The sequence below is a fragment of the Tinamus guttatus genome, unplaced genomic scaffold (genome assembly GCF_059628265.1).
Source record: "Tinamus guttatus ecotype Peru unplaced genomic scaffold, ASM5962826v1 Tinamus_guttatus_pri_ptg000327l, whole genome shotgun sequence".
In the NCBI taxonomy this organism is placed as follows: Eukaryota; Metazoa; Chordata; class Aves; order Tinamiformes; family Tinamidae; genus Tinamus; species Tinamus guttatus.
The window spans coordinates 12,141,615-12,167,398 of record NW_028288861.1 but is presented as its reverse complement, the minus strand read 5'-3'; the positions used below and the strand labels follow the sequence as shown (position 1 = coordinate 12,167,398).

At 35.8% G+C, this 25,784-nt stretch overlaps 1 non-coding gene across 1 annotated transcript; it reads left to right on the top strand.

Annotated features, from left to right (window-relative positions):
* The first annotated feature begins 16,008 nt into the window (after positions 1 to 16,008).
* On the top strand, positions 16,009 to 16,082 carry TRNAI-AAU (transfer RNA isoleucine (anticodon AAU)). Its single transcript has one exon. It is a non-coding gene; the product is annotated as a tRNA-Ile (tRNA).
* The last annotated feature ends 9,702 nt before the right edge of the window (positions 16,083 to 25,784 follow it).

Genomic DNA, 25,784 nt, shown 5'->3' with positions numbered 1-25,784 from the left:
TCAAAAAAACAGCATGGCCTAGGGGTTTGTTAAAACCCCTTTCTGTAGGGTACTACCCTACAGCAGTACAGTGCCCTATACGATTGTGTTGTTGCTTTCCAAATTTAATAATTGGTGCCAAACTTCAGCTTGAGTTGAGATGGTAGAAGATGTACTCTCTCTGCCAATCTCAACTATGAAGATATTTCAATTGCAAGTGTCTGACAGCCTTTTGTGACAATATAACACCTCTCAGCTTAATCAGACAAACCACCTGCCAGTATTTCTGCAATCAATATGCAGATCAACTAAAACAGCTCATATAGTTAAGAAGTAAGCAGATCTGGAAGATACTCCTATGGCTGCTCTATTAAAGATGTTATAACAACAGCTAGTAAGCCTATTGTGCCAGACATGATAAAATAAATTATTTAGCAGGTTTCATTAAGAAAATATGTATTTAGGATATATATATTGATATGATTTGCTAATGGGATGACTTTAGGATTTACTTCAGGAAAAAAAAAATCTAGTTAGCTCTATTTGGAGAGCTCTAAGAGTTATTTTTAGTGAACCTATGTTAATGTACCAGTGTCTGATTAAGACTGATAAAGCTGTTGTGACTAATTCCTGCCTCAAATGATATTTTGCACAGGAATGCTATAACCCAACTTTCAGACATGTTTGCTTTGATTTGAGAGGGGAAAGAAAGCAAGAGATGAATTGAAAAGCTAAAGTGCTTGACCTTTTTTTCCCTGAGTATAAAGCATAAGTGGCTGTACTCTTTCTTTTGCCCCAGACAATCTCATTAGATCTGGGGAGCTGAGTTCTGGAAAGTTGGAAAGTTTTCATTGAAAAGGTTGAGAGCAATTGGAGATGATGGGATTTACACCTCTTTAGAAATGCTTTTTGAAAACCCATTAAATCTGTGTAAGGTTGTCTGTCCAAGCTGAACTGGGCACTTGTCTTATCACTGTATTTAATCTTTCAAATACCAGCTGAGTGGCTATGATTTAAAGAGACAGAACACTACTTTGAGCCCTTCACTTCTCAGTTGAGAAACAGGAACTGTCCATAGTGTCCAAATTATAATTTTATTTCTTTATTTCCTCCAATTTTCAAATAATTACAGTTTTACAAGAGTGTTTTTTTTTTTTTCCTCCTGGTTTCTCTTCTTTTACTTGCTAGTAACTTGGTGTGTGCTGAGATGTATTTTTAGTCTATCAATCTGAATTTTTATCTCTTTTTGAATAGAAATATACTTTCACATGCAAAGACTGATGGGGAAGGTTGCATAAACCCACATTTAATTTGGCAGGCCTAACCACTACCCTTTATTTGAAAAGGAGGTAGGTGAAGCAGTGGGAGTCATCATCAGAAGCACTGGCACAAGGCAAGCCTCAAGCAGAAGGTGAGCAACTAGCTTCAGGCAATTTCCCTCGTAGCTGAAAAAGCAAATGCAGGGCCACAGCATTGATCCATGGGGCTGTAAGCCTGCACACAACACAGAAAAACGCTGAAGGAGAAAAAAATAAAAATAAAAATAAAAAGACAGAAGTCTTCCTGAGCAGTAAGTCCACAGAAAGGAAAAAAAGAAAGAGCTAGGGCATGAAGTTTAGGGTAAAGCATTACTTAAGAGGCTTAGATGTTTAAACTGAAACTGTTTTAAATTTTTTAGGGTTTTTTTCCCTTTTACTTATATGTTTTATCCTTTTCAAATGAACAGGATTTTAAACAAAAACCTCAAAGAGCATCAGTTTCTTCCTCCACCATAAACAGTCTTTAATGCCACAAATTTTAACTATAATGTTTTACTACTATCATTATAATTATTTGTTATACAGATCATATTTTATACAAAAGTTCAATTTCAGGATTTTTTAAAGCCTTGTTAATATATTAAAGGAAATTTTGCTACCAAATTTACTAAATATTTGATTGCCACATATTGAAGCAGATAAATTAATGTATTCTGTCCTAATTTTACCATGCTTTTGGCATTTACTAATAAACTTTAAAAAAAAAACAAAATGGAAGTATAATGTTTTATTTGTGTTGTACAAGCGCCAAATTCAGGGCTCCTAGTCTTTTATGGCTATATAAAAGATACCGCTTGTCTCAATAAAGGGGAAGAAAGACTAGTGAAGGAAAAGCATGAATTGTTAGGATAGACCTGGATTTTGCTAAATACCACTATGGTTTCAGCTTCTATCAAGAGATTTATTTTTTGTTGTTGTTCCTTTTTTTTAAAAGCCAGTTATTTTCCTGATTGCTTCATACCCGACCAGGGGAGAATTGGAGGTCTGAAATGTGATATTTATAATCTGTCAGGGTGCAGCATCATCTCAGCACAACCTGGGCAGGTGTCAAGGGGCTTTTTAGGTGTTTTGGTATAGTGTTTGTATAAACATCTATACTTCAAATAAACCTGCCCAGGAGGACCTGGTCTCATCATGGCTGGAGGTAACCTGGACATGCATGTCTATGAAGATGTGGCAGCAAGGAGAGCCTCAGACCTTTTAGAAGTGAGGAGGAATGTCCTGTGCCAAATATTCTGCAAGTGATGAAAGTAATTTAACTTGAATTTTGAATGGTTCAGCTACCAGTAGCAGCTTCAAGGCACTCAGCACAGATTTCTACTGCTTCAACACAGCTGATAAAAGAGCTGCTCTGTAGACTTTTGTATGTGCTTCTTGTAACTTTTTCAAAAAATTGACAGGAGTAAATTCAGAAAAATAAGATCATGCAATTGAGAAACAATTAATATTAATGAGCATCAACACTCTTGTATATGTTGACATTGTCAATTTAGTAAAAAGTAAAAATCTGACAAGTACAGCAAGTGAGTACAATGTAAAATTGCTCATAAGAAAAAGTGTCACCTCCGAGCTGCTTACAAAGCAATAAGTTACAAGGCCTCAATGCATTTATGCCACATAACACTATATAAGCACAGAATTGTCTTAACATAGCTGTATATGGTTCAAGCAGTGTATTTCTGGATGGCATTATTCAGTGTCTACCATTCAGAGCTACCAGAAGAATACTTGCACTACTCAGTCATATAAATCATTAGTAGCTAAGTATATTATAATTCTTAAACATGCAACATACGTTGTGAAAGTTGCACTACAGATAATGCTTTACACCATTGTTTCATGTCACCAGTATGTACTGATCACATCTATCATTCCCTCATCAGATCACAGCAATATTATACTTATATACTTAAGACTCAGGCTTATGTCAGCAAACCCTTGAAAGCTGCATGGAATACCATAGAGAGGAAATTAAAATAAAGGTTAATGTCATTTTTTATAGTTGACTTGTTCTCTGAAAAGACCAAAAAGAAGGTAGCCTCTGAAGCCTGATATATTTATTCGTCTGAGGGCCATCAAAGAATACCAAATACATCTGTCAAACATGGCTTATCATCTTGTGAGGTGGAATTACAAGTGGCTGTAGCAGCAAAATCAGCAATACTACTCTCAAGTTAGCACTTATGAAATAACAACAGTAGCAGAAACTACACACAGGAACATGCAAAACATACTATTGCTCAGCTTTACATAATTGCCAAGCTCAGAACAAACCTTCAGAGTATTTTTTTTTCTCCTCTAAAAATGTATTACATAGTAAGTAAAACAGACTTTCAGTAAACTTTGTGTGTGCGCACGCTAATATAGCAGAAACAATTTTGTGGTTTATATCATGTGTATCATAGAGGTTCTTTGTAAATCAATGATGAATGGATTTACCCAGTGAAAGGTTTGGATTGACGACTTTGGATACCACACTCAACCAGAAACAAGATAGAGTGGGAAAAAAAAATCGTATAATATTGACCAGTAATTTTCATCCTTCAGCTGGAAAGGTTACTTTCCTTGTTATGGGGTAAATTCAGTTCCCATCACCTGTTTGAACCTTGGCTTCTCCACAACAAATCAAATGAAATGACAGTTATAGATCATAAACCTGCTCGAGTTTATTACTGTTTTTTTTTTTTTTTTTTTAGATGTGGAGGAGACATACTCTAATTTTACTACATAACTAGAATGACTGGTGAATTGAGTGAATAATTACAACATGATGTCAAGGTACCATTTCTTTATGACCCAAAAACTATATTAAAGATACCTATTAGCCTGAATAACTTACAAGGTCAAACAAGCAGAGATTAGCAGAATAAAAGATTACTAATGGAGAAATCAGAAGAGATGGCTAAATAATGAGTTATTTACGTCAATTCCAGAGAAACAAAGTACATCCAGATCTCCTGGGTAGGAGGTTCACAACCAGCCAACATCTCACAAACATCAATAGAGATTGTAACCACTGCTCTATGATGACATGGAGTAGATTTGAGCCAACAGCCTGGAGTGTGAAAGGAGTCCTCCTCTCTTATCAGTGTTCCGCAAACTACATCAATTAAAAAAAAAAGTAATTGGTATAAATCCTGCCAATATTAGAATTGCTGTACATGTTAAAAAATGTAGTCTTGTGCAATAATTTGCAATAATTTTACTGATTTGTGTGCTTATATATGTACATTCGATTGGATGATGCATAAAGTTTATTGATTTGTTTGTACTTTGGATATTTGCCTCCGTAATAAATTGTCATTTTATGAGTTGAACTGATGTATGCAAAATATATTAGTTGGCATATGGATCAATACCCAGAAAAAAATACATTCTCGGTGGACAGAGGGACCATACTATTTTGATAATTAGTAAATAAGATTAGAGCATATGTGTACTTGGTTATAAAGTAATTTAATTCGCTAGCTGCATTTCTTAATGCAGGAGCTATTAAACTTGTGATGCTGATGATCTGTAAAATTCTTTGATATATATGCAGTCATATGAAGTGAGTTTATCTGAAACCACTTTTTATCTGAATTTGTTCTGAAAATAACTACAGAGTAACTATGTAGGTGGATTGACTCCAGTTATCTGACAGATGACATATTTGCAGAAATGCAAGCTCAGGATACCTACATTAGCAAAGGCTCATGCGGCTATGTTATTTGGAAGTATAGATAAATACATACCAAATTCTGTCAGAATCATTAATAGACTGAAATGACTTTTTATCACTCCTGTAGATAGACAGAACACACACACACACAAAAAAAAAAGTTACTGGAAGTACATGGATTGAGAGACAAATTCATGATAATTCACTCAGGTTGCGGGCCTCAATCCCCTCTGAATGAAGTATAAGTGCATTGCATGTGCCCATTGTCCCATTCCTGTTCATCAAACAAGTGACTTACGGGAAATGCAGTGAAACCTCATTCTTAAAAATAAAATTCAGAAATGAAAGAAATGGAGTTTCGTTTTTTTTTCTTTTTTTTCTTTTTTTTTTTCCAGTCTTATTTAAAAACAAACAAAAACAAAACCTTCAATTTATGCACTTGCTTTCAGGACCTTGATCATATCTAGGCCTAATTGCCATAAACAGTGTCACCTGGCACTCCCACCCACTCATCTTCTGCCCATTGGCACAAGAGCTGCATTTAAGTTCAGGCTCTGAGTCTTGCTTATTTTCTCTATCTGAGCTGTGTTGGGGGTATGTTATGCCTTGCCCTGTATCTTATTGCTCTGTGACTACAACCTGGTTGGTGATTAGAGATCTGTTAGCAGACCCTGACAGCTTTGCTCCTTTCATTCAGGTATTACAGAGCTGTTCCTCTTGTACATGAGTCTCTGTTCTTACCTACTGTGCTACTTTCACTGCAGCTGCTTTGCCTTCCACGACAGAGCAACCCACCTTTGTTGTCCCAGAAGTAAACCAAGATGTTTTCAGCTAATAATAATAATAAGATGCATATGCACAAAGCTCTTGTATTTTTGTTCTGATACAATCTTTTTTCAATGTACATAGTTTTGTAAGACAAAGACTTATTTCCACATAGCTCTAATATGTACTTGAAAAATGGCCATGTGCACAGTGAGTGTTAAAACAAAATGTAATAAAGTAACCTGAGCGATGTTTGATGTAGTTTTTAATGTAGCTATGTGGGGGTATTTCTGGTTTGGGTTGTGTTTAAAAAGAATAGCAATATTTGCTCTTCGGGAGGATTATTCTCCTTTTAAGAGAAAATCGAAGACTGTAAGGAAACCTATACTTAAGCCTAATCCTAATGTGTAGACTTCACTACAGAGGGAACATAGTGCTGAATGGCAGAGAGCAAAGGAGAAAAAAAAATGGCTGTGAATCCCTTAGTTTTTTTATTATTAAATTATGCTTTCTGAATGATATCAAAGCCCAGTTAACTCCCTCTAAGGTATATTTAGTGACTGAAACATGAGCTGTGGCATTGATGAGCAGCTGAGTGCTTCAGATGAGAAACAGGCCAAGGTCTTTTGGAAAAGAAAAAAACAGTGCTGGCTCTGTCAATGGCCTGGCTATGCTGTCATTCTTGGTTTCTTCTTGAATGATGAATAGAGGTTCCTTGACACCAGTGCAGTAACTTGGGTCAAAGTTATCTAGTTAATGGGTCAGCGGCAGAAAGATGAGGTGTGAAGCTGGATTTAGAATCAAAATACTGGAACTTAAGAACAAGATAGAGATAGCAGTTTTTTAGTCAACTTGACACTTCAAAGTTATAGGGCTCAGTTTTTCATCTCCGAGAACTAGCAAGATATGGCTATATCTGGTTTGCTCTTTGTCCTTTTGTTAAATATTGTCTAGGAACTATCTGCCTGTTCCATTTTAGTTTGTAAACCATCTAGGGCAAGGAGCTAGGGCAAATGGGGGTAATCTAGCCAGATGTTGTCTTGCCATCTTATTCATTGCTACCACATTGTATGTGCAAGATATGGAAAATAATTATAACTTTCATATCCTGATTCTTACCTGGCTTCCTGCATGGCTGCTACCAGTCTGGTTTTATTTACAGAGTTCAATAAGACTTTATATCTGAAGCTGTATGGCTAATGAAGGTTTTGACTATTTCCAGAATATATTAATAAGGCTAGATGTATTTGTGCAGGCAGATTGGCTTGTGCAACCTTAAAAAAAAAAAAAAAAAAAAAAAAAAAAAAAAAAAAAAAAAGAGAGAGAAAAGGTAACAAAAAATAAATTGTTCTTACATATTTTCCTTTAGCAAAATGATTCAATGCATTAAGTTATTTGCATCATATTAGGTTAAACACCCTGCTGAATGAAGGCCACAGACAGAAGTATCAACGGTGTGGTGCTATACTGAGCAATAATAAGATTCAGTGCAACTAAAGATGCCCTCCATTTAGAGATCTCTAGTGGAACATAGAATGTGGCTACTGTATTCTAAAAAAAAAATAAAAATAAAAAATCCTCAAACAGTGAATGTATAGTTGGCAATAGTTGGTTTCTTATTTAGTCATTAAAAAAATCTAAATTCCTAGCAAATTTTCAAAAGTTAAGACTGGGTCATTTTTCCTATAGGTTTATGAGAAGTATCTTCTGTTTTAGGCAGATGAATCCTTCATTTTACAAACCGTGATGCAACCTCCTAAGTAAATAGCTCTCCTACTGGCATCATAGCAAAAACAAATTCTCCATCTAATTAGAAACAGGATGGTAAGTGATTCATGAAATAACTAATTATTCATGCAGAGATTTTCCTGAGCTGAAAAAATAAACTTCCTTAGCTCAGGCAAATAAGTGTGATCTTTCAGTTTTTGCGACACTAAAACTGTGTAGCTAATTTTAGATGTATCCATGCAAAAGGTTCAAGTTAAGGTAGTCAGACTTTAAGCAGATGTGGATCAATCTGCTGTAGTTGTCTTTCCTAATATGCAAGTACTTTTTCTGCGTGTGTGCATGTGTGTACTATACTTTTAATTTCAAAAGATGTAACTACCTGCAGAAGAAGCTACATTTTTATGAGGAAAAACTAATTTGGGGTGTGTCTTATGAGACTGTGGTGATGTTTTGCCTTTTAAAAGTTGAAAACACAAAGATCTCTGCCAATATAGCTATGCTTATCCAAGAAACAAGTTAATCTATAATTCTGGCTATGAATATCCTGAAACTGTTTTCTAGAATGAGTCATATTCTTCTCAGACCTACTTTGAATGTAAGTAAACATTTGCTATGGGTTAAAATGTCAAGGAGTTAAAAACTTCAAATTGCAGATGGGCACCTTACATGGTTAGATATTGATTAGTCTTCCCCTGCAGTGATGTTTTCATGTGGAAATGTTCCTGCCTGCATCTGTGGCTTAAGAACAGCTGCAGACCCATTTTTGAGACATTTTATATTTTACAAGCTATAATGCCATGAGGTCAGCATCTCATCTGTTGTTAGGAAGTCAACATATTTTATCTTAACAAATACTTCAAGTTCTAATGAAGGAATTGATTTGTCTTCATTTAACAGATTTATTCTTGGATAATATATCTAGTTTCTGTTAGCTTAAAAGGCAGCATCCAGGCTGAAGGAAGCTTCCAACAGTTTAATCAATTACTGATATTTCAGCCTGCACCAAGATTTTGGCCTGCCCTGTATCTCTAGTTAAATCTTTTCAATGTGCACATGCTAAAAGCACATAGTCTATTCATCAGAGAAAAAAATCCATATAAGTACTCGACTTATTTCAATAAGTTCTTGGATTTAGAAGAACAAGGTGTGATCAATAAGGAAAGCAACTGTTTTGCTTGCCAAAGTGCAAATAAACTATGTCATGCTGAGCTGCTCTGGGTAGATTTTGTTCCTGTACTGCAGACAACATCAGTGGTACTGTAATTTTTGTTCCTCAACTTGAAGGCTGTTTACCTTGGAAGGTGCATGAAGTAAACAGTAAAAATACTTCCCAGTCATAAATGTTAATGTATGTAGGAGAGTTGAGGGCATATGCAGGCCTGATTTGAAAGGAATGAATGGACGGTCAGGCGGTGGGGAGAGGCTGTGAAGTTCCAGGGCTGCTGGAAAGTTACCTGCATAGCCAGATGTGAGCATGGATATATCCTTGCCATATATGCTACTGGCACTGTGTATTCTATCTTCTGTCCTCTGTGAAATTGATGCTTTCTCAAAGCTATTTGTTCACTCCATTTCTTGATTCCTGCCCTCCTCTTAGTGCTAAGACATTCTGGTCAGGAGCTCCCTGGCTAGTTCTCCACATACTGTTTGTGGGCTTCAGCAAGCTAAGTAAAAGGAAGTAAAAAACTTCCTACCTGGTGCTTCTGATTACCAAAAACATGTTTTTGAAGTTGAAGAACATTCTTTTTCATGAAAGTCTAGACTTAATTTGTGTGTTTAGTTAGCAGTTATTTCTCGTTCATCTTTTTTTTGTAAAAATGTTGCTGCACTTAATGGAGTATCTGCTGAGGAAAGGCATGTTGAGAGAAGAATGCCATGCTGAGGTAGACAGTGCATAAGGTAGAGTATAGATGCCATCTGTCTGTCTATTGCCTACTCAATACCTTAATATAAAACTTCCTCACCTTTTGCAGGGCTTTTGTTTATCTAAGTGCTAGAATAGTTGAGAAGACTATCCATACTGTGATCTTTAGGATGTGTTTACATGTACTCTTCATTGCTTATCGGCATCCAGAAGCAAATTCTATGTTATTATGCTGTACGGTGACATACAGTAAAAGTGACTTATATTTTACTATTTGTTGAACTGACCTTAGATATCAAATTATCTTTTTCAAACTTACATTTACTGTGTTTAAGACTCTAATATATTGAGCTACTGTTTAAGAAATGATCATGCAAGAGACCCTCATATTTCACAAATAAGCCGCTGTGGCCTTGCAACTATAGGTGCACACTAGCACATATTCACGAATTATCCATGTATCATCATCAGGTATAGACACAATTTTCATTTGCATACATTAAATTAGAATAAAAATGCTATTTGTAGCAGCACATAGAAAACAAAATTAAGCAAGTGTTTCAGTATCATCAAGGGATGGCCAACCACTGGTGAGAAATATCATGGTGCGTGGAAATCTATTGCTATTTTCCTAGAGTACTTTGAAAGGCAGCGGACAATCTCCATGACAGTGGCACAGATTATACTCATGCAGCTTGTTCATATTGTCGTTCACTGTAATAATTATTGTAAAATATTTGACTGGGTCATGAAACCAGACAATGTCAATTAGTGTTCTGTATGTAATTCAAATGTGTTAAGCCCCCAAGGTAGAGTGCTGGAGATATTTATGGGATGCATTATTGCATTACTGCACTGTAAAGTATATAAACCAAAAACCAGTTTCACTGCACAAAATGTCTTACAAAACAAATCTGAATGTTCTGCACAAACATAGTCTGATATATAGTCATATATGTGACACCATTATTTGTTGCAGCTTTGTATGCAGTGACTGCAGAACACATTCTTTCTCTCCAATAAGTTTTTATATAGGCTAGAGCCAGGATTTGGACCCCTTAAATGATGGAACTTATCTGGTGTCCATGGAAGAATTTGCCTTTGCAAGTTATTTCCTGTGCACTTCTCAAACTGGATTCATGGCTCACTAAATTCTTTCAAAGTACAGTAACCTAAAAACTGGATCATAGTCACATTTTTTTACTGTGTTGAATTATTAAGGATGCTAGGTGTATTAAAAACCATGAGGAACCTTTTTTATACCTTCTTCTTTTATCCCTTCTGTATAAAACTTTCTCTAATTTAGAGGAGTCTGCCAAATCCTTAGACTCTGAATTCATCAAAGGGTTAGAATTTATTAAGTGTTACACTTTCACCAGACTTAAAGATGTTCCTTTATATAGAACAGAAGCCCCTAAATGTGGTGAACATCATTTAGAGATCATTAGAGAAGGTGATTTTTTTTTATACAAAAATCTAGGAGCTGAAACCTAATTTGAGAATTTCCTCACAAATCTGAATTCAAGTATAATTTTCATAGGTTCGTGGGTAAATTTGGAGTTTAAATATGGTCCAAGGTATAGGAAGCAACTGCAAACTTATGTGATCTATAAAATCTGTAAAAATAAAAATCTGGCAGCAAGAGACTTAATGCTCTTAATCTTTTTATTTCATAATAAGAAGACTGAGAGTTGTTTTAATTATAGTGTATAAGTACCTTCACGGGTACTCACTTATTTAAAACTAAAGGAATATTTGGTCTGAAAAGGGAAAATGTAGAACCAGTGGCTGGGAAATTAAAGTTAGATAAATGCAAAGTCCTCCATAATTGAAAAGGGAAGTAACTGAGCCTTTTGAGATAATGGGTATTATCTGTGGGTAAATCTGCTTTTAATTTAACTGCTGTTTTATGGGGGTTTTTTTGGTTAAAAAAGGGGAGGCAAATAAACGAAATCAGGAACGATGTCATAGAATTAGTTTCTCATGTCAGTGGTGTTGAAAGGAATTGAAAACCTGCATAAGTAGTGATGCACAAAGTAAGAAAGTAAATTATGGAAGTTGGGACTGAGTAGTTAGAAAATAAATTAAATGGGAATAGTTGGTGGGATTTGGAATTAGGTTTGCAGTTGAAAAACTATTTAAACAACCAGGAAGTTATCAGGGGGAAAAAAAAAAGGGGGGGGGGGATTGCATATCAGAACAAGTATTTTGTGTGAGAAACTGGATAATGGTTGTCTGAATTTACAGGGGTGAAAATAATTGGATGGGGTCCCAGGACAAAAGAGGCCTCACATTATTACAGAATAACTTCTAATCCATGTGTGAATTGCTATGCTCTCACCTCAGGAAACTGAACAAAAGTCGGGTTATCTTTTTGACATTTAAGATTTTTTTTATTTTTGGGTGGCTTGAAGCCCTGCCATTCAGTTGGAGCATCTAAATATGGAGTTAAGATTTCATATCATTATTCACACATATTTGTATCTTGGGTATAGATTTTGTCATTGTTTTGGTTTGATCTTTTTAAATACTTTTCTGGCAGACAAGATTCAATTAATCTCTAACGATGTCTGAACTTCTCTAATCCAGTAGTGTAGATGAAGTCATCAAGAAATTGTTTAAGATAGAATTAGGATGCCAGTAAAAATACATCAAAAAAAAAAAAGTGATTTGGGCTGTTCCTTTTTGTGGTTTAGAAATGCAGACTTTAAATATTATCACATTATATGAAAATTTCTCTTAAGTTTTCAAATATTCCTTTGTGTGGGTTTGTGTCCAATTCCTTTGTACACAGCTATGCATACTGAAATGGTTATGTGTGCAATCAGTGAATTTAATTGGATTAATTTTAATCAATTAAAATAAACTTTATTTTTTGTTGCAAGATGTGTATGATGTGCATACTTATTACTGTTAGCTAGTGCTGGATTCACATTGCAGTATTCAAAAGTTGTGTGTTTTGGAGTTTTGAAGTGTCAATATTATCTAATCTAGTAAAATCTAAACTGAACTGTTTTCTTGATCTCAATCTCCACATTTCTATTGTGTACTTTTTCCTTTCTGGTCTTGGTTCTTGATTGTAAACATTTTTTCCATTTGTCAGCCACTAGTTAGGCAATTGCCTTTGCATTTAGCAAGGCACTTGACTCCAATCAGATTTATAAAGTTCAAATAACCTATGGTAAACATCAGCTTCAGGATTCAGGTTCATACTCGGTCCAGATTCTGAGAACACTTAAGAGAACCTGCTATCCTATTTATTCAGGTTGCTCTCCTGGGGAAAAGAAACAAAGCAAACAAAAAGCCCTTAATGTCTGAGAATGGGAGGTGGAGGATGCTCTTGTGGTGTCAATAGCTAAGGAATAAGTGCCAAGGTACCTCATGGAGCATCTGTCTCACAGTGTGGATTCACTTGATGTCTTGTCAGTATATACCCATTTGTACTGATTTATTCTGTGTATCTCCATAGATTAGAGAGAAATTAAATATTCAAATTAAGTATAATTTTAGAACATGCTCAATTTAAGTGTTGAGCATCACATGCAGTAGGGCAGGTACCTAATGCACAGTGCTGTGAAGAAGCTTGATGTTCTCAAATACCACAGTGTTTATTTAGAATATTGCAGAGAGAAGAATTCAAATGTCAACAGACCTTAAGTTTTTAAGCCTTTGGAAAGGGAGGAAGTAAAGGACTGTGTCCCTGGTTCTGACCTGCAGTCCCACAACTGGTTACACATTTGGCATTAAAACTGATAAATTCAGTTGTACCTAGTCACTGGACCAACATGAAGTATCCTATACCTATCCTATCCTATCCTCTCCTCCTTTAAAATGAATAAAGCACTAAGCTAAGGAGTCACTGCTGTGGCACTGTCCCTGTAGTCTCTAAAACTTGCAATCCAGTCTGCACGACGGTTGTGGCCCTGGAAAAGATGACCGAAAAATCCCATCAGAGTTCCATGTGTCTTTTCTCACTGAAACAAATTTCAATTGAAGTCACTGAGGTTACATAAGGGGTGATTACAGCCTGTTCTCATATAGATAACGATTTTTGCACCTTTTATGACCTTGATTGTCTCCCAGCAGAACAGATATGGTGACAAGTTTCTGCTCATTTGAAACAATTTTGCACAGATGTTTCACAGGATAAGAAAGCTGATCAGAAGGCACTTGAAATGCAGGAAAAGATAAACATAAAGTATGAAATAAACAAGGGCAACTGACACTGCCTGGACCTTTAATTGATGTATTGTGCTGACAGCAATGCTGAGCATTTACATTTTTTTTGTTCAAAATTGAAAACTTTAACCCCTGGGAAGCTTAGTCATGGGAATTACTGCATAGATTTTCTCATAATACTTTTCATAATACTTTTTTTTCCTAAACAATATTAAAAATAAGAGGAGTAATTCAAAATAAATAGTTTCAGCCAAGAGCTTTGCTTAGATCTTGATCTGAACCTTTTCCTTTGTTCAAACAAGCTGAGTTACTGTTTATAAAAGTTTTTGTCGTTTCTGGTCTGATCTCCAAAGGAAATTTGATCATACGGTGTCTCCTCCTCATCCTCTGTCTGTCAGCTCCTACCTCTCTCCAAAAATGTTTAAATTTATTGGCAAAATTCGGGCTATTTTGACAGAGGTAAAAAGGCCTGAGATTTCACACAAGTTCATGTAAAAATAGAAAACACAGACTTGGTTTGCTTTGTGACTAGATCAATTCTGATTAGACTTACAACAGTATATTACTAGTAAATATTGTAAATATGAAAAAAAAATTGATGAACCTTGCACTCCACCAGATATCAGACAGCAGCAGTTCTGCTCCTTACAGTGCTCCTTGTTAACTTCTACCCAGGTGGAAAGTTCGTTCCTATGATTTTCTTTTTCATTCTGCCTTCATCACCATACCACTGGGAAAGTGATGTGAAATATTTTCTTTAGCTACTGTATAGTCCTAATATTTTATAAAGCCCTTTCTTCTGTGCCGAGTATTATTTCCTAATCCTCAAAGTTTGTTTCAAATCTTCTCACTCTTGTTCATTTTCTGTTTGTGAGCATGAATTAAATATGCTTTCCCAAAACAAATTCTATACCCCTGCTTCCATTTCAAATATACCCTTAATTATATTGCAATGCCTACAACTGGGACTAAAGGTTTTTGAAACAGTTGATCCTCCCTTAGGTATTCAGTTTTCTTCAGTCTGTATTTCAGGCTGAAAACACTCCAAGACATGTCCACTTTTTATACATTCCCAAGGCCACAAGGCTCTCAGCAAATAATAAATATAAATATTAAACACAAATGTACAAGAATGGTTATAAATTTAGTACATGAGAGATTTACTAGATCTTAATGATATAAATTCACTTCTTTACAAGGCTATTTGTCTTAAAGCTGTAATATATACAACCAGGCACATTATGGCTTCAAGACAAATAATATTTTTTGCATGCACATATAATATGTAAAAATGTATTTTTTCTAGGAATATAATATTTCTCTGGACAGAAATCTCATGTTTCAAGTAAGCGCCAAAATTAATAGTGCAAACAAATAACTATAGATATCCATTTATTGAGGGGACAGAGGAGGAAAGGAAAATCCCATCTTGAGCCAAAAGCCAAGTTTTGTGTCTGAAATGGCATTTTGGGGTTTTTTTTTTTCTAATTTGGCTGGAGGTTTGAGCTCCTCATTATAGCTATTCTTCCTCTCTATTTCTCGTATTACTGTGAATTATGTGATATTGTCGTGGAAAGGTGTGAGCGAGCAAGATTAGATAAAGGACTAATCCCTTGGGTTTTTTTCCTCCTGTTTTCCTCCTGTGGTTTAACACCACAGTTAACTACGGCAATGATGACATCAGCGTCTTTTTTTGAGGGAGAGTGAAGGGTTTTTATACATACTGATTTCTGCCATTTCCTCCATCATTCTCCAATCTCCCTGGGTTCCATGTGTGAGCCCCCAGTGGGCCAGCAGCACTGTGGTCGGGCTCACTGGCTGAGCATGCTGCTATGCAAACAAAAATCCAATTTAGGCTGCCTAAAGAAAATAAGTCATCTCTGACCCCTGTTGTGTGGACAGTGAAACAGTCCAAAAGATAATGCCATTTCACATTGTATGGGATCCTTCATCCAAAACACTACAAGGTACTTTTTAAGCATAACAAAATTAAGCCCTGGCACAGCCAAAGATGGGGAAGCTGAGGCAACTGAGTGTAAACATAGTCATTCATTATTTTTAATCTTTATTCTCTGTAAGAAAAGCTCCTTGCTTTCTTGGTTTCTTTACTATTTCATCACAAGGTTGTTTCGCTGACAGTTCTCAGTTTATTATTTATTATGATTTAGTCCTGTGGGACCCAGAGACCTAGGCCCCAACTTTTACCAGGTCTGTGGAAAAAGTTTTCTATATCTTCAGTTTTCATAGAAGATGTTGCATAGATTGACATTTTTCATATGGATTCATTTTCATATCTATTCCTGTTGCCATTCTGGTCAGCCGAATGGTCAGTTCCTCTGTCTTTGTACACCACTCAGAAATTAAAGATATAAGTAAAACAGCACATGAGGAAGAAAGATAAAAATGATTTAAAATTATATTAAAAGCAAATCAAGTCCACTAAATTGTGGCATGTATATTTTAAATCTTCTGTTTTAAAAACTTTTCTATTTTTCTTACTTCTGTTGTTAGCTGGCCGGTTAGCTCAGTTGGTTAGAGCGTGGTGCTAATAACGCCAAGGTCGCGGGTTCGATCCCCGTACGGGCCACTTCTCTTCGTGGCCACTGATAGGACTAGAGGAAATGGCCGGAAACTGAAACATCAAAAATTCCATAGGAACTTAAGGAAAAATTTCTTAACAGTGAGGGTGACAGAGCACTGGAACAGGCTGCCCAGAGAGGTTGTGGAGTCTCCTTCTCTGGAGATCTTCAAAACCCGCTTGGATGCAGTCCTGTGCCACGTGCTTTAGGTGTCCCTGCGTATGCAGGGGGGTTGGACTAGATGATCTCTAGAGGTCCCTTCCAACCCTAAGCATTCTATGATTCTATGAAATGGAAGTATCTCAAAGGACACTGGAAACATAAGAGAGAGACTGTAGACATGGACGTGGGACTCTGGCTCTCATGTAGTCCAAACTCCTTTGAAGTGAAAAGGAGCTTTCTTATTTATTGATGAAGCCATTATTGAACATTGTTTCCAAGCTGAAGTGAAGGAGAAAATGAACATTGTGAGTTGTATAGATATCTGTTTTTTTTCTGCATATAATTGCATGGTGGTAATTAGGCATGTATATCTTTATGGCATAGTGTACTTCGGGCAAAAACTGGAAGTTTCAGTGTAAGAGATGTAACCACTATTTAAAATTAAAATTCCCAATAGAGTCAATGGTAACTGTGAGATTAACTTTACATTGTCTTCAAAGAAATAGAGACAAATACCCAGATTCTGCCCTTGGTTGGACTAGTACAACTATAGATTAAGACCACAATTATCAACATCACAGGAGGCCTTTCAGTTCAAAAAATGATTCTATTTCAGGCTTTTAATTGTTGCCCACCACCAGATACAGGTATTATACTAAAGAACTGAAAAGTATTTTATTGTATCATGTGTATCTATTGTTTTAGGCTGACCAGCTTTAAGGAAAAGCTATAAAAATAATTAGACTTTCCTGGTCACGAGGCTTATTTCCTAATCTATTGTTCATAACTAGCCAGGAAATCACTTGGCATTAGTCACTGAAAAGACCGTAGGCAATTGTGTCAGCTTTATCACTTCCTCAGATAATGTTTATAGGAAGTAGACAAGAAACAATACAATTTTCAGTTAAGGTTCATTTAGCATTTAAAAAATAGAAAACCAATGAGAGTTTAACTCTCTCTTGATTGCTACCTTATTCTAATGAGCAAACTGGATATCAGCCATAAGAAGGTGTAATTGGTAGCCAGACCTATATCCTTGTAATTTTTTCGTGCATTACTGGAAAGATGTACAAAAATATTCACCTCTGATTCCTGACTTTCAGAGCTTCTCTGTTATTCCCAATGACATTTTTACTATGATGACCACTGCTAAGCTTTGAAACAAAGGAAATACAGACTGATAGAATACAGCTTCAAAATGTCCACATTCATGTATTGTACTTTTCCATTTTATAAAAAAATAAATCTAAATCCTACTCTGGTCTTCTGCAAAGGTAGCTGAACTATAAATTCCAACAAAAATAAATTTAGTCACAAATTTGAAAACAAATGTAAATGACAAAGATATGAGTGAATCTAGAATTTAACACAGCCCAAAATCTCTAAGAAGCAGAACAGTTACTACATTTTCCCTTTCCAGACGATAATTCTGGGCAGTTATCTAAGCAAACTGTGATTAGAGTAAATAAGATAAGAGAGTAAATTACTGAACGAAGGACAGATTCAATATGGAATCACCCACTAAAAACTTATGTTTTTGGTTATTCATGTTTTTTTTTTTTTTTTTAACCTCAAAATGCACATATGTATACGCTTATACTTTGAGATTTATGCTTGATACTAACAGGAAACTAGAAATTATTTTTCTGAAGTAGTTTCTTGACAGATTTGGAAGAAAGAACCAATCTACTTTGGCACAAAGTATGTGCATCAGGATGTATGCACTGACATAAGTTTATAAAGCCGAGTTTATAGAGAGTGCAAAGTGTATTGTATTTGTTATTTTTATAACTATACACCTAAGTTTTTCCCATGTGAGTTTTGAAAAAAAATCAAAGTCTGAAGTTAAGCATTCAAAATTTAAGTACTAGAATTAAGCTTTCTTGACTATTTATTTTCTTTTCATGTGGTCTAACTTCTCTTCAGTACAAAACTTCCAGCCACTAGGATGACAATTCAGAAAACGTGGGTTTTTTTTATTTATCACTCTGAGAATTTGCATGAGTAAATGCTGCGTATGGATGTCTCTGCATACTTTTGTCTCTATTGTTCACTGTCCACTTAAAGCTTTACAGATGCAAGGAACAGAAAATTTATGTCAGAAACAGGGGTCTATTTCTGATATTTCCAAGTTCAAACTGTTTCACTTCTAGATGTTAGCAATAGGAACTTACAGCACTTTCTGGCAATGAATATCCAGACACCTGTAATGCTAGTAAGTTCCATGTATTTGTTATCTCCTTAGCTCTTGTGTGTCTAATATGTTTTGTATTGATAGTAATTGATTAAAGAATGATGAATTTACATAAACCAGTAAAAAAAAATGACTAAACACGGCCTGCTTTCTCCTGTCTGTGCCTTACTTAATTGCAGAGGCTGCTCAGTGATATCAAAGACCTACAAATTCTGAAAAGACATCCAGACTAGAAATCACACTGCTGAAAAAAAAGTGAATCTTAAACTTAGTCCTGACTGTTTAGTTTTAACTTTCCACTTTTTTTTTTTTTTTTTTTTTTTTTTTTTTTTACAAAGAATAACCGTATTTTCCTTTGGTGCAGATTCACAATTTTAGAAGTGATATGCATATCATTGGAACACAAGAGGATATAAGAAGCAGAATAACTTTATTTTTGATATTAAGGTTTTATTTTTAATACTTCCAATAGGACTTTTCAGTTTTGCAGAATGGGTTTTAGAGGAATTCTGCAATAAAGAAATCCCAGGTCTTTATGTCAGTCACAGGCTAAAAGATTATAGCAAAACTAGGTTCATCTATGCATTTTTTTCATTAAAAATCTGTGAAAGTCATAGTTACACTTGGAGCTAACTGTTTTTCTGATGCATTGTGGCTGTTCCCATGCAGTTTTGCAAGTGTGATGGAGCTTTACTTTGAGGCTCTATCCCTCTTCACACATGTGACTCAAAAGTTTGTGGAAATATTCAGCACATTTAGATCAAAACTAATTATGTCTGTTGCCAACTTGTATGAAGGGTACATCTGAGTTTAGTATAGCTCTGGTTGCAACATATTATGGAGTATAGATATAAAAGATCTGAACTGGTGTCTAATATCTCTGTACTCTTATTTTTCATTTTGCATTTGTAATAGATTTACAATTGATGTTATTGCTATGGTTTGTCGCTGTGCAGTCTTGGACTCTAAATAACAGCAAATTGCAGATTTATAAAGAGTAAAGGTCTCTATTCATCACTTTTACCCATCCTCTCAAGTAGTTAGTTAATAAAGTCGAAGAAAATGTCTTGTTTCCTTTTTTAAATCATGTAGAAGCAGAAAATAGGATTAAGAAACAAAGAACGATTATGGAGTCACAGGACACTTAGGAAATTGTTGCTAATACTGGACAAATCACAGAAATGATCATTCTTGTAGTGTACCATAGAAAGAAGATAAGGATACCACATTTTTCCATTCCTCCTATCACCTTCTTGACCTGAGATGACGACTCCTGTTATGTTTCAGGTCAAGGCTCCTAGTTAAGCATACTATGTTGGCCTTCCAAAGCTGGAGTGGAGGGATAAGACTAAAAGACTGAGAAACAAGCAGTCTTTTTCAGTTTGGTACAAGAAAGTGAGTCAAAAACAGTAACTCTTTATGCTACGAGGTTCTTCAGAGACGCCAGACCAAAGTAAGTAATTATTTGTTCAATGTCTATATCTCTCATATCTAAATTAAAATGTAAATGTACACTAACATTTTTTTTCACAATACATATTGAGAAACACACATCTGATCCCTTCCTGCAATGAGAAGCAGCTTTGTCCATGATAATTCCCCAAAATCCTGAACAGGAAAGTCTGCACAGTAAAGTGTTCTATAGAGATAGTAAAGGAAAAAGTACAGTTTGTGATAATTATCACTACTCTCAGAATGCTTTTAAATACAAGCTTAAACACTTGTATATGAACATAAGTTCAGAAAATGCTGCAATGTGAAATAGTCTTTCAAGTGCATTAAAGAAAACCATAAAGGAAAACTGCTCCTTGATAAGCTGACAGAAGTAATTTCAGTTCAAGATCAGAGAACAAAAGCTGAAAGTAAAAGTTGCAGCCATAGGGGTCCTGCCAAAGAAAAGCTGCCACAGACGTTAAAAGTAAGCTTCAATATGAGGGAAGGTAATTTTTCATAGTTCTGTGAAATTATGGCTGAGTCTGTTATTGCTAAGCATTACTGAGTTGAAGGTGCAGCAAAAAATCCTTTGGGTTAATGTTGCAGTCTGTGTTCTGGTGCTCAAAGCATATTTTGATGGCCAGATTTGTTTAATATAATTCACTCAAAATGAGAGACAGAATATGGTTGAACCTTAAAATGGTACAACAAAGAAAAGGTAACACTTTTTCATATCCACATAAAATTATTACTGCAACACTTGAAAGTACTGATATGTTTTATAAAAGGGTGGAGGGGAAAAAAATGTAATATAAATTAAACCTGATGAGAGTTTGGTGAAGTAGAATATACAAAACTAGCAAGTTTTGAGCATGACCAGCTCAAGGACCTGCATTTGACCTCTGGTCTTGGCTCAAAAATCTCATATGCCCTATGCTCAGCATTTGAGCATGAGCATCTCAGTGTGAAAATATGAGCAGTGACACTATTGATGTGAAATGTGGCAGCCAGCATCTTGCAGCTGTAATATTATGCCTCTCTTGATGTCTTAAAAATTCCTTACTCTTGTACCCTTCAATGATAGCTGAAATCACTCAACACCTTCATCCTCCAAAGAAGACTTCCAAGCTCTCTACAATAAACTCTATCAGTTACCTTTATTGTATCAGATACTTTCCTGTATCCTTGTTTTCTCATATAAGCAAGCGCTGCCAGACATATTTCCAAGCAATTGAAACTGGATTAGCGTGGATATCCTTTGCACTGGAAAGAAGTTGAGAGTAATCTTAATTCATACAGAACTTCACTTATTTATAGATGGTCTTTTCCATATATCCCAAACGTTTCAAGCTCTTAATTAAGCCACCTGATAATCTTGGCATTAGAATTTTTTTTTTAATGCTCATATTGAGAATACATAAAATAAATGAAAGCAAAGCTATTTATTAAATGATTTAAAATATGTATACAAATATCAGATGGCAACTTTGCTATCCAGGAGGGGAATCCAGCTGTATTTGCCGATCTGTTAAACTGTCTGGCTCTCTAAGCCATGACGCTTAGATGAAACAAAAAGCAGGCACACCTTGAGTTCAAATATTTGACATGTTCAACTAATCCAGTCCCTAGTGTTTTCTGCTTCTCACAAGGGTTCATCAAGAATGAAAACTCCAATTCTTTCTACCTCACTTCTCAGTTTTATCAGAAGCTAATTAGGATGATCATAACTGGAAATTCATCACCTTTCTTATGCGACCTTTGTCTTTTTTTCTTTTATAAGGGGGCTCAGGTTTCTATCTGATCAGTTAGATAACTGGGCATTACTCCTCTAACACTTCTCACTTAAATAAACAGTTGCACTTCTTCCTTTTAGATTGGAGGCTGGAAGCTCATTATAACTGGGGTCTGCTGCTTGAGCACACTCTTATCTGTTGATGGAGCCTTGTAATGCAATCTTCTTCCAAATGAACAGGGATTTTATCAAAATAAACTTGTGCTGCTGCCTCTCTCCTTCCCTGCTTTCCCTGCGATCATACCAAGTAAAATAGTAGGCTACTTAAAAATAATAATAATAAAATAACAGAAAGGGGAAAAGACCTCAATTAGACTGAGCAAGCCTGAGATGGAATTTTATATTCATATGGTATTTAAAGTTCAATATTGTTATTAAATTCTGCATTCAATTACATTGCAGTTGTACTGTTAATGATTCCCTAAATAAATACACAATATCATACAAGGAACCATGTATAAGGTGGTTATCAAGAGGTCACACTGTTTAAAAAAACAGATAAGATGTAGAAGAGGCCTCTTAGAAAGGCTCTCCTACTTAATTTTACATGCTTTTTCAGATATATTTTGACTTAACCCTTTTTTCCCGCTTCATAGTTTCCCATTTCTTAGTTAACCAAGACCCCTAGTGACAAAGTTATCTAAAAGAAAACATGGGCTGAAAAGCTAGCTACTCTGTGATTTTAGTTTGGAGTTTTAGTATAGCTGTGATGAAGAGATTTCATATATATGTAAAATAAACACATATGTATGTTCACTATGCATACTGTTACATAAACTTTCTTTTTCTGTATGCATACACTTACATCAGTTATGCAGGACTACACTGTGAGATGTGAAAATGGCCTTTGTTTAAAAGCGAGAAAGGAAGAGAAAGAAAAGCTAAATCCAAGGTGAAATTATAATAAAGCACAAGCATTACACAAGAGTGCTGTTCCTCTCCACAATGACGCATTGCTGTCTTTTAATACCAGATGCCCCATGGTTCTGGAGTTGCCCTTTGAGATTGAAAGATAATAGACACCTTAAGAACAGCTGCTCTGATGAAAAATGGCAACTGCAAAAAGTGTCTTAATAATATGACAAGTGTTATAAATTAATTCTATTTGTTTATTGTACAGATCTGCTTGAAAATTACTATCAGGTTTAACATCTCAGAGTAAAAGGCATGTAACTGAAAAAAATGAGAATGTTCCAATGTTTAGGTGGTCATTCCCAAGCTCTGTTAATAGCAGTGATTGACAATCTATGTCTAGGAATCTTTTCACTCATCACTGAAACAGAGCTGTGTCCAAAATCAAATGTGGCAGCTGTTTAGCAGTATATGACAACACTAAACAAATGTTTAGACAAAGGAATGAAAAATATCATACAAAAATGATACTTCAGTACGATTTATTTACAGATAGTAATACAGGAAGAATTGTTTCTAAACATTTAGTATCTTCGCCAGACATAGGCTTTGGCTCTTGAAACATGCCAGTATTCCAGTAATTATTAATATGACCGACTTTAATGTTTTGATGTTCATGCCAATGAGCCTATATTCTTCACTTGTTAATCCCACACAGAGATTTTTTTCTGAATCAAATGCAATTGCAAAGATGATCTCAAAAAGTTTTACACCAACAATAAATGTTGGTGCACTTAGTATTTCAAAAACTCACATTATCCATGGCAGTTGCTTTTGACCATTCATTTCAGTAGAAGAAGGGAAGAAGTTGTACAGGTCTGCAGCTATATCAGCAATTATATTTCAGGACATCATAGGCTATATATTTTGGGATTCTCTGCAGGAATGTGTCTAAAAGAATGGACTTCAGAAGGAAGTTTAAGAAAATGTTTTTCATTATAGTATTTGTGGCTGTGGCTCCCAAGCAATGTAGAAAAAGGAAAGAAGTAACTGAATCTCATGCTTCAAGGTGTAAACAGACCTGTAAAAAAAAAAACAGGAAGCAATATTGCCAATACTTTTGAACTGACAAGGTGCTTTAGAAGTAGGAGGTTGTAGGGGATGGATGTCAGTTGTTGGGTTATGATGTCTTTAATAGGAGAGGGGCAACTCGAGGCTTCTTCAATAATTCAAGATGTTTACTTAATTGCCAATGAAGTACTCAGAGTGTTAAGATAGCAATGCTATGTTGCAATAGAGACATTTAAATACATTTTAATCAGTGCAGGATGAAGGTTTTAATATAATAAAAAAGTGAAAAGTAGAAACCCTAAAGATAGATTTTTTGTGAGTAACCCTCAATGCGGCATTGCTGTCACTTCACATTTAGTCATCTATATTCTTTGAGGGCTTTGGCAAAGTCAGAAGGTAAGGAAAAAGTCAACACACATGACAACATGACAGCAAACACAAACAATTGGTAGCTTAATATTTAGGCAGTGGAATCACTGAAAAGAAAAAGGATTTTGATTAAGATTTTTAGCAGTCTCATTGTGTGATGTGATATGATACTATGTTCAAAAAGCCAGGGAAAAGGATTGGCAAAGAGGGGAGGCAGAATCACAGAATCACAGGATGATTAAGGTTAGAAAGGACCTTTGGAAATTACCTAGTCCAACTCTCCTACACAAGCGGGGTCACCTAGAACACATTGCACAAGATCTCATGCAGATGGATTTTGATTATCTCCAGAAAAGGAGACTCAACAAGCTCTCTGGGCAACCTGTTCCAGTGTTCTGTCACACTCCTAGTCAAGAAGTTTTCCCTCAAATCCATGTGAAATTTCCTGTGCTTCAGTTTGTGTCCTTCGTCTTTTATCCTATTACTGGCCATCACTGAAAACAGTCTGCCCCCAGCCTTTGGACACCCTCTCTTAGGGTATTTATACACATTGATAAGATCTCCTCTCAGCCTTCTCTTCTCTAAGCTGAACAGGCCCAGCTCTCCTCAAAGGCAAAATGCTCTCCCCCAGTCATTTTTTATAGCGCTATACTGAACTCTCTCCAGTAGCATCATGTCCATCTGGGGGGCCCAGAACAGGACACAGTACTCCACATGTGGTCTCACCAGCGCTGAGTAGAGGGGGAAGATCACCTCCCTCAACCTGCTGTCAACAGCCTTCCTAACGCAGCCCCAGATACCATTGGCTTTCTTGGCCATTAGGGCACATTGCTGGCTTATGGTCAGCTTGTCCACCAGGATGCCCAAGTCTTTCTGCAGAGCTGCTCTCCAGAAGGTCTATCCCACAGTTAGTACTGGTGCATGGGGTTATTCCTGCCTAGGTGCAGGAACATGCACTTGCCTTTGTCAGAATTTTTGAGGTTCCATTCTCCTTGCAATGCAAAGCAGATAGGTCTAGCTGTATCATTTCAACAGTCTCAATAAAACTTTACCCTAAAACTTGAAGACCATCTTTGGTGGATGTAAATGGCTTTAGTTTGCTGATGTCTCTGATAGTGGCTTGCTAAAAATAACAGAACAATTCTTTTATTTTCAAAAAAGATTGAGGAAGATTCGGATTCTGCAATCTTTAATCCTGTCAATGGACCCTTAAAATATATGATTTGCTGCCACACTGGCCTAAACAGTATTTCTTGCATGGGTTATGTCTAGGCTGTCATACAGTGCACTAGCTGAGACTATTCTAAGTAACAAAGAACACATAGGTATAGGGATAGATATAGGTATAAGAATGGCTCTTTCTTATAGTAAGAAATAAGACAGAAAAATTTCTGCACTGACCTTTTCACTAAATCACATTAGGAAAAGTTGGCTGTATTTTAAACACTTTTTTTTTTTTTTTTTTTTTTGTATGATACTGAATTGAATGTTAGGCTTGCAGATTTTGAATTAAAACTGCTTCACAGCATTTGGGTATTTTTGGATGTGTAAATTTGACTCAAGTCCAAATCTCCCCTACAAAGATTGCTGTTTTACCATATCAGATGCCAGAGTTGTTTCTCTTTAGCTGTTGCCTCATTTGGGGCAGAAGCCGAGGAATGTGTGGGCATGCTAAGGATGTAAGTATGGGCATGGAGAGACTGGCCTCCCTTTGTGCATCGTTTTCTGACAAGCCAAGCAGGTGGAACCGTCTGCAGCCTACAACTCTCCTTCAGTGAGGAGAAGAAAGTGTCAGGAAGGGCATTTTCATGGGGATGAGAACAATTTTGCAAATGG